Genomic DNA, 8,776 nt, shown 5'->3' with positions numbered 1-8,776 from the left:
GCTGCTTGGTGGTCAGATGCCATCGAGAGCTTGCCTAGGAGTGCTAGAGGGGCACCCGTCTTTGTTTGTTCCGGTCTTCCCCCTAGCGGTGGGTGGTACTCCAAGTAAGGAGCCGGTGAGCCCAGAGAACAAAGCCCCCAAGTTGAGAGAAACAGGATGAAAAGGGGGGGGGGGGGGGGGGGGGGAGGCGAGAGCAGCGGCAAAAACGAGGAAAGATTGGAGACTGAAACCTTATGAGCCTGCAGTTAGAATAGGCGCTTTCACATTGCTCATTCTTGTTTAATTATCCCAAATCACAGGAAACGGAATCTGAGAGGTTAAGTTCAAGAAGATCACGCAGCTCAGAAGCAGAGCTTTGCCCTGGTTCCAAAGCCCATAGACTTCTTTATTGAGCTTGCCCTTCTCTACCTCTCTACTTTCCATGTAACTCAAGGGAGAGGTAGCCCTTGCTCTAAACCGCTGGCTTCTCTGGTAATCGTGATTCCACCCAGGGTGACCAACCTAGGTTTGCCTGGACGAAGGGTATTCCTGGGAAACGCAAGTTCCAAATTTAAAACAGGAATGGTCCCAGGCACACCAGGATAGGTGCTCACCCTATTCCACACCCACCTACACGTACTCTGGAAGCTAACTCCATCAGTAATCCCCTCTTCTCCTTTTCCTGACTCCAATTTCTTAACTATCTCTTCCCATCATGATACTACTGTCTCCTCCTCCTCCTGGCCATGGAAGCAATCTCTGTCACCATGCCTAGAAATGTTCCTGATGTGTCTACCCTTAATACTCTTATTTTCTCACTCCACTTATAAGTGTCTCTTTGGCATAGCCTCCACTTCCTCAGTTTCAATTAGCATTTGTATTTATCTTTGATGTGTAAATAACTTGTTTCAGGCCCTGTTGCCACATGTAACACTGAACCAAAGAGACATGTGAATTGCCCTCAGGAAGCCCAGATTCTAGTGGGACAGAGAGGCAAGGACACAGTAATTATAGTAATACTCCATGATTAAGGAGGAGATAGTGCTGTAAGAAAAAGTGCCAAAAGTCTTCCCAGAAAAGCTGACTTCTAAGTGGAAGCTTAAAGGATGAGTATGACTTGGCCAGACTAAAACGTTAAGTGCAAAGGGGATTGTGTGTTCAACACTTCAGAGGAACTGAAGAAGTGCAATCTCACAGAAGCACAGGGCCCGAGCCATGGGGCGGGAAGGTGAAGGAAGGCTCAGCTCTGGACAATCTCATAGGGCACATGAAAGGGCTTTATTCCAAGTCCTTAGAGCAGTGGTTCTCCAAGTGTGCGCCAGGGTGCACTGCTGCGCCCTAGAAGATTTCCAGGTGCGCCCTATGGTATTTCAGAGAAATTTGTGCCTGTTGGGGACTAAAAAACCAACAGGGTTTTTGGAGTTTAGATTTTTGGGGGACAGAGATGTGGGGAATTGGCTGTAAGCTGACAGTCTGCCCAACCCCCCAACTCACTTGCCTGATTAGGTTGCAAAAGGCTGTTAAGCTGTGGTGCTGAATTGTTTACACTGCCCACCATGTTCCCTGGAAAGACTGGAGACAAGTTTCTTCTATCCTTTGTTTGGTGTCAAGTTAAGATGATATATATGGTGAGGGTTTTCTGCACTCAACACAATTAAGAGTAAAAAGAGAGGAATTCAATTTATTGACGAGGAAATGAGAGTTTGCCTTTCAAATATATGCCCAAACATTGAAGAAATCTCTAGGACACATCAGGATCATGTTTCTTTTCTTTTTTCTTTTTTTTTTAAATATTTTTTTATTGATTTTTTAGAGAGAGAGGAGTGAGAGAGAGAGAAGGGGGAGGAGCAGGAAGCTTCGACTCCCATATGGGCCTTGACCGGGCAAGCCCAAGGTTTCGAGCCAGCGACCTCAGTGTTCCAGGTCGATGCTTTATCCCACTGCGCCACCACAGGTCAGGCCAGGATCATGTTTCTTATAAACACAAGAATGAAAAAACTTAACACATTCAAGCAGGGACCTGCCAAATTTACTAAATCTTACTAAGAAGGTATCTATATATGTATAAAGATAAAATTTTTGTCAATTTTTTAATTTTTTATCTCTTTTTTACAAATTCTAAAAAGCATAACTCAAAAAATGTAACATAAAAATGTATTTTGATGTCAGAATAAATTTAATTTTATCATATTTATTTCATTTAATTACCATAAAAGCACTCTTGGACTTTATATTTTTTCTTTAATATTTGACTTAATTATTATAATGTATTTCTCAGAAATTTGTATAGGATTTTAAATGTGTCCCGATTTCAAAAAGTTTGAGAACCACTGCCTTAGAGCCATGGGGAGCCATTGAAGGTTTTTAATCAGGGAACTGACATGATCAACTTTATGTTTAGAAATATGCCTTTGGCTATTGCAGGGAGAATGAGTTAAAGGTGAGATGCCAGGTAGGAGGCCCTTCCAGAGACAAGTGATGGTAACAGTGATAGCTGGGACTGGGATGAAGGGGAAGAGAAATAGGTTGAAAAGGTAGATTCATGAAACAAAATTGGCCTGAGGTGTTGTGCAATGCTTTATACGCTGCACTGCAGTTCCTGAAATCCTTTTATTTATTTTTTTTTAATTAAGCGGGAAGTGGGGAGGTGGAGAGACATGCACCCCAACCAGGATCTACCAGGCAAGCCCTCTATAAGGATGATGCTCTGCCCTCCTGAGGCATTGCTCCATTGCTCAGCAACAGAGCTATTTTAGCACCTGAGGCGAGGCTGTGGAGCCATCCTCAGCACCCAGGGCCAACTTGCTCCAACCATTCAAGCCATGGCTACAGGAGAGGAAGAGAGAAAAAAGGGGGAGGGGTGGAGAAGCATGCTTCTCCTGCCCTGACTGGCAATCGAACCCAAGATTTCCACACACCAGGCCGACGCTCTACCACTGAACCAACCAGCCAGGGCTGAAAGTCTTTCTCTACACATCTTTCTTTGATTCTCAGGAAGAAGTAGCATGAATTGTGCCTGGCTCCACCTTTTCTTGCACAGACACCTCAAGGCCTGCAGTGACCCTTCTGCTTGTATTTAGAAAAGTTGGGAGGCAGTGCTAGGAGTGGACAACTCCTGCACAGGATGGCAGAGACCCAGATTCTGGTCCAGGTCTCTCACTGACTGACTCCATGATCTTGAGTTAATTGCTTAACCTCCCTATTTTCCCTTTCCTCACCTGTAAAATGGAAATAACAACACCCTGGCCGGTTTGCTCAGTGGTAGAGCATTGGTCTGGTGTGCAGGAGTTCTGGGTTCAATTCCTGGCCAGGGCACACAGGAGAAGCGCCCATCAGCTTCTCCACCCCTCCCCCTCTCCTTCCTCTCTGTCTCTCTCTTCCCCTCCTGCAGCCAAGGCTCCATTGGAGCAAAGTTGGCCCAGGCGCTGAGGATGGCTCCATGGCCTCTGCTTCAGGGGCTAGAATGGCTCTGGTTGTGACAGAGCAACGCCCCAGATGGGCAGAGCATCGCCCCCTGGTGGGCATGCCGGGTGGATCCCGGTCGGGCGCATGTGGGAGTCTGACTGCCTCCCCGTTTCCAACTTCAGAAAAATAAAAAAATTTTAAAATTTTAAAAATTTTAAATGTAGGCCCTGGCCGGTTGGCTCAGCGTTAGAGCGTCGGCCTGGCGTGCGGGGGACCCGGGTTCGATCCCCAGCCAGGGCACATAGGAGAAGCGCCCATCAGCTTCTCCACCCCTCCCCCTCTCCTTCCTCTCTGTCTCTCTCTTCCCCTCCCGCAGCCAAGGCTCCATTGGAGCAAAGATGGCCCGGGCGCTGGGGATGGCTCCTTGGCCTCTGCCCCAGGCGCTAGAGTGGCTCTGGTCACAGCAGAGCGACACCCCGGAGGGGCAGAGCATCGCCCCCTGGTGGGCAGAGCGTTGCCCCTGGTGGGCGTGCCGGGTGGATCCCGGTCGGGCGCATGCGGGAGTCTGTCTGACTGTCTCTCCCCGTTTCCAGCTTCAGAAAAATACAAAAAAAAAAAAAATTTAAATGTATATTTTTTAAAAAAATGGGAATAACAACAATGAAGACCAAATATAATAGTAAAGATATTAATGACAGATTTTTCTGGTGCTTACTAAGTACAAGACACTGTTCTAATTGCTTTACAAACACTAACTTATTAATCATCACAACAACCCAATAAAACATGTATTATTTTTAATTCTTCCTTTATAGATGACAAAACTGAGGCACAGAGAGGTTAAGTAACTTTCCCAAAGTCACATGGCTATCAATTGGTAGAGCCAGGATTTGAAGCTAGGACATCCAGCTCTAAATGATATGCTCTTGATCACTATATTATACCACACATGTAATTTGTTATAAATGGCAAAGAACGCTACATAATACATGAATTTGTTTCATTATTAACTCTCCTATGCTTCCCATGTTTATTGCTGATACTATCTTCTTACCATCTCTACTGTCCTGTATCACTATTGTCTGATTTTCTATTTAATTTTTTCTGCATTAAGGCAGACCTTGAAGATATAGAACCTAATAGGCTCAGGTTTCCATCCTGATTTTCCTTAAGGTAAATGATTCAACTTCGGAACCTCAGTTTTCTATTCTGCAAAATGGCTACAATAACATAAGAATGGGCAGGGGAATTGTAAGATTTAAATAAAAATGCAAAGCCCAGGCTCCCAGTAAATAACAGCTTAATGGCATTCTTTGAATCATCCCTCAGAGTGTGGAAGGTTTTGGAGCTCACTGGCAGATACTGACACTGCAAACTTCAGAAACCAGAGAAGAAGGTTTGTCTCCACAAAATGTGGAAATGCAGACCACGTGAGAATATTGACAGAAATGCAAACACTTGCCCTTCTTGTAAACACCTTTTCTTGCATAAACCCTTGGCTCGTCAGCCCATGCCTGGAATTTTGAATGAGCTAGCTTCTTTTCTCTCAGCAGAGGCGTGTGTTAGATAATATCTCCCTTTGAGTGTAAATCAATACTGTGTATAAATCATAACTAAAGGCCAGAGCAAAGAAGTACTTGTGAATTAACTAGATGCTATACCAACTCCACCAGAGTTAACTAAAAGAATAATCAGGCCTCACTGGGCAGCATTTAGTACAAATTAGTAAAAAAGTGTGATGAGGTGAATTTTAGTGAAGAAAGGCAGCTTCAGGCCTTGCAAGAACATACCATCAAGGGTGTAGGGAAATAAGAACTCTCACACACTGCTGTGGGGGAGGTAATCTAGCCTGGCCACTTGGGAGGGCAATTTGGGCAGTCCCTGATAACATTCTAGAAGCCCAATGACCCAGAAATACCGTATCTCATTATCCTAAAAATCTCGCACACATGCACGTGGGGGTGTGTTCAAGGATGTTTAAGGCATACTGGTGTATATATGGATATAATTAAAAACAATGTAAATATCCTCCAATGGGAAAATGGCTTCTTAAATGATGAAACAGCCATTCATTAAATAGTCTGCAACAAGTTAAAGGGATGATGAGGTGGGAGGGAAATGAGGAAGGTCTACAGGGAGCGTGATCCTTCCAGGGAACCTTCATGTGACACAGAACAACAACATAAAACAAAACGGAGAAGTGCATGTTTCCTACAGGTATATATGTGCACTGAACTATGTAGAAAGATGGTCTGGAAAGATAAAGTCCAAATCGATGAAGAGTGAGGAGGAAGGAAAGAGGAAATGCAACCTCATCTTTACATGTAATTCTTTTTAATGAGGCCAAGGTTAATTGTGTATTATGTGTATAATTAATAACCTTCGTTTATTTTATTTCTTTTCTTTTTCTTTTTTTTTTTTTTCTTTTTTTTTTTTTTTTTGAAGCTGGAAACGGGGAGAGACAGTCAGACAGACTCCCGCATGCGCCCAACCAGGATCCACCCTGCACGCCCACCAGGGGCGCTGCTCTGCCCACCAGGGGGCGATGCTCTGCCCCTCCGGGGCGTTGCTCTGCCGCGACCAGAGCCACTCTAGCGCCTGGGGCAGAGGCCAAGGAGCCATCCCCAGCGCCCAGGCCATCTTTGCTCCAATGGAGCCTTGGCTGCGGGAGGGGAAGAGAGAGACAGAGAGGAAGGGGCGGTGGAGAAGCAAATGGGCGCTTCTCCTATGTGCCCTGGCCGGGAATCGAGCCCGGGTCCCCCACACGCCAGGCCGATGTTCTACCGCTGAGCCAACAGGCCAGGGCCAATAACCTTCTTTTAGTAGACTAACAAAAGCTATTCTTTCCTTCAAATTGAAGCCCAATAGAGTTTTGGGGAGGATCTGCTTTGTAGGCTCACTTGAATTGATCATGAGCATATTGCTTTTCTTGAGAAGTGGCTATGACAGCCCTTATTAGACCCAGTAGCCAAAGGACCGTCTCTTTGCATGACAGCCACTTCAACCACTGCAGCTCTTGCCAAATTAACAGAAGAAATCATCATGGGCTCTTCCCACACCTATTATGTTCCCCTAGCTGCAGAAGCATTATTAAATTCCCATCACACTCCACATCTTTCTGCAAGCTGACTTACTTCTCGTGAAGCCCTGTTACTAACGTCTCCCCACATCACACTCTCTCACTGTAATAATCTCGACCCCACCACTCACCTTCCTCTGCCTTTGGAAGAGACACCTCATGGCAGGCTGACTTTGACCGAGTACTGACACTTAGAGCTAACTTACAGGAAACTCCTACTACGAATGCTGGACTCTCATGGTTCACTGATGGTTCCTATGTAAGATGAGAGTTGGGTACGCAGTGTTTTCTAGGTGGTCAAAGCAGCTCTGCTGCCAACAGCCAATTCAGCACAACAGGCTGCGCTCTATGCCTAGACAAGAGCTCATACTTTAGCAAATGATCAAACTGCAAACATTTACACAGACAGTCTTTACACCTTTGGGGTCATTCGTGACATTGGTATGATCTGAAAACAGAGGATGGCTGACCTCTGGAGGATCTCAATTTAAGAATGAATTCTTTGTTAATAAATTACTATCCCAAACCAACTTCTGTGTGTCTTGGCCATTATCAAAGTTTCGAGACTTTCAAAATTTGAGTTGGAAGGAACTGAAGGCAACCATTCGGCTGCTTGAGCAGCGAGGACTGCTGCCTTAAATTCTATCAAAACCAACGCCCTTGTAGCCAACATTACTTCCCAAAGGAAACTCTAAAACTCATTATTAAGGATGCTCAATTTAGGGCACCTGAAAAGGATAAACTTTATTGGGCTGACAATGCTGGTAGTTTCAGTCCAGTGACCGATTACGGTATGGCCCAAACAAGAAACCTATCCTACCAGAGTCCATGAAACGACCCCTGACAGAAATGACTCAGCACATGACCCACTGGGCAGCTGATAAACGTATAAGTTCCATGGAATAATACTGGTGGGGCGATATCTCAAGGACCACCAAAGGGGCACACTTGACTCGGACTGCACGTCCTAAATACAATCCAGAAAGGAGGACTCTTTACACAGCCCCTGGACATTCTGACTTGCCTAAAGGGCTTTTCAAAGTATGGCAAATGGATTTGATCCAGCTGCCTCCTTCCCAACGTTGTAAATTTGCTTGTGATGGTTTCCACATTTTCTCGTTGAGTCAAAGCATTCCCTGCTTTGGCAGTTGTGAAAATGTTATTAGAAAAGATTAAACCCACCTGGGGCATACCCTCAGCCCAACACAGTGGCTGAGGAATGTACAGGGAAGGGCAAAAGGAGGTTTACCCTTATGAGTGCACAAAACAGAATTATTCTTATATTATTCATTTATTAATTATGATATTGTTTATTATTATTATTATTAACCTACTTTTGCCCACCCCTGTATTTTACCAGCCACTTTTATTGTGCTTATCACCCTCAGTCCTCTTAGAGTGATGGAACAAATGGCATTATTAAAATTTAATTGGCAAAATTTGCAGCGACCTTAACCCTAACTTGGCCTAAAGTACTTTCTCTGGTCCTTTTAAGCCTGAGAGCTGCTTGCTCCCTTTGGGAAATGCATGCTATCATTATTTGAAATGATTACCAGCCGACCCATGCATTTGGCCCTTCCTGTTTTTGTAGTCAACTGGTTAAAGGACACATGTTTCGGTATTGCAGAGGAATAATCAGAGCCTTAGATAAAAGCCATACCCTGGTAGAACAATCCATCCACAATGTGCTCCTGGAAGGTAAAGGCAACAAACATCACAGTCTACACCAGGTGATCTTTTTGTCTCCTGGAAAAGACATCTTCAGAAAGATTCTTTGCAACCTTGATGGAAAGGATCATATCATGTACTCTGAACTAATCCTTGCATCACAAAACTTATAGGTGTTGATTCTTAGATTCATGTTTCTTATTTTAAAAAGGCTCCAATGCTGAACTGGACCTCTGAACTGGCTAAAAAATTAAAACTAACTAGGAAGTCAAGCAGATGATATGTGATGTGACGGCTTTCCCAAGTTTTAGGATCATTTACTTTACTTTGACCTTATTACCGATCCTCTTCATGATGGACCACGCTGACAAATTTACTGAGCCTCTTAGATAACTAATATTTCAACATTCTTGACAGTTTCATAATTACTATGATTTATATGCCTAATGTATGAGATTTTTGAAATATTATGGTTAACTGCTCTTCTTATGCTGATTGCCTTGCTAAGGAAAGTCTGCTTAATTAGGTGGTGGTTTGGGAATAACCCTTAGCAACTTCTGTCCAAAATGGTGACTAGACAGTGCTTTGTTAAAATCTATTTAATTTTAGCTGGAGTCTTTTTTTCCTCTGGGGGTACTTCTGTTG

The 8,776-nt window shown here is 44.2% G+C and overlaps 1 protein-coding gene across 1 annotated transcript in view; it reads right to left on the bottom strand.

The window, feature by feature from the left end:
* The window catches only part of PLA2G5 (phospholipase A2 group V), a 315,873-nt gene that overhangs the window by 119,379 nt on the left and 187,718 nt on the right, over positions 1 to 8,776 (bottom strand). The window lies entirely within an intron of this gene.

This window comes from Saccopteryx leptura, chromosome 3 (genome assembly GCF_036850995.1).
Source record: "Saccopteryx leptura isolate mSacLep1 chromosome 3, mSacLep1_pri_phased_curated, whole genome shotgun sequence".
Taxonomy (NCBI): Eukaryota; Metazoa; Chordata; class Mammalia; order Chiroptera; family Emballonuridae; genus Saccopteryx; species Saccopteryx leptura.
Note: the sequence above shows the minus strand (reverse complement) of the source record. Positions and strands in the feature narration are given on the sequence as shown.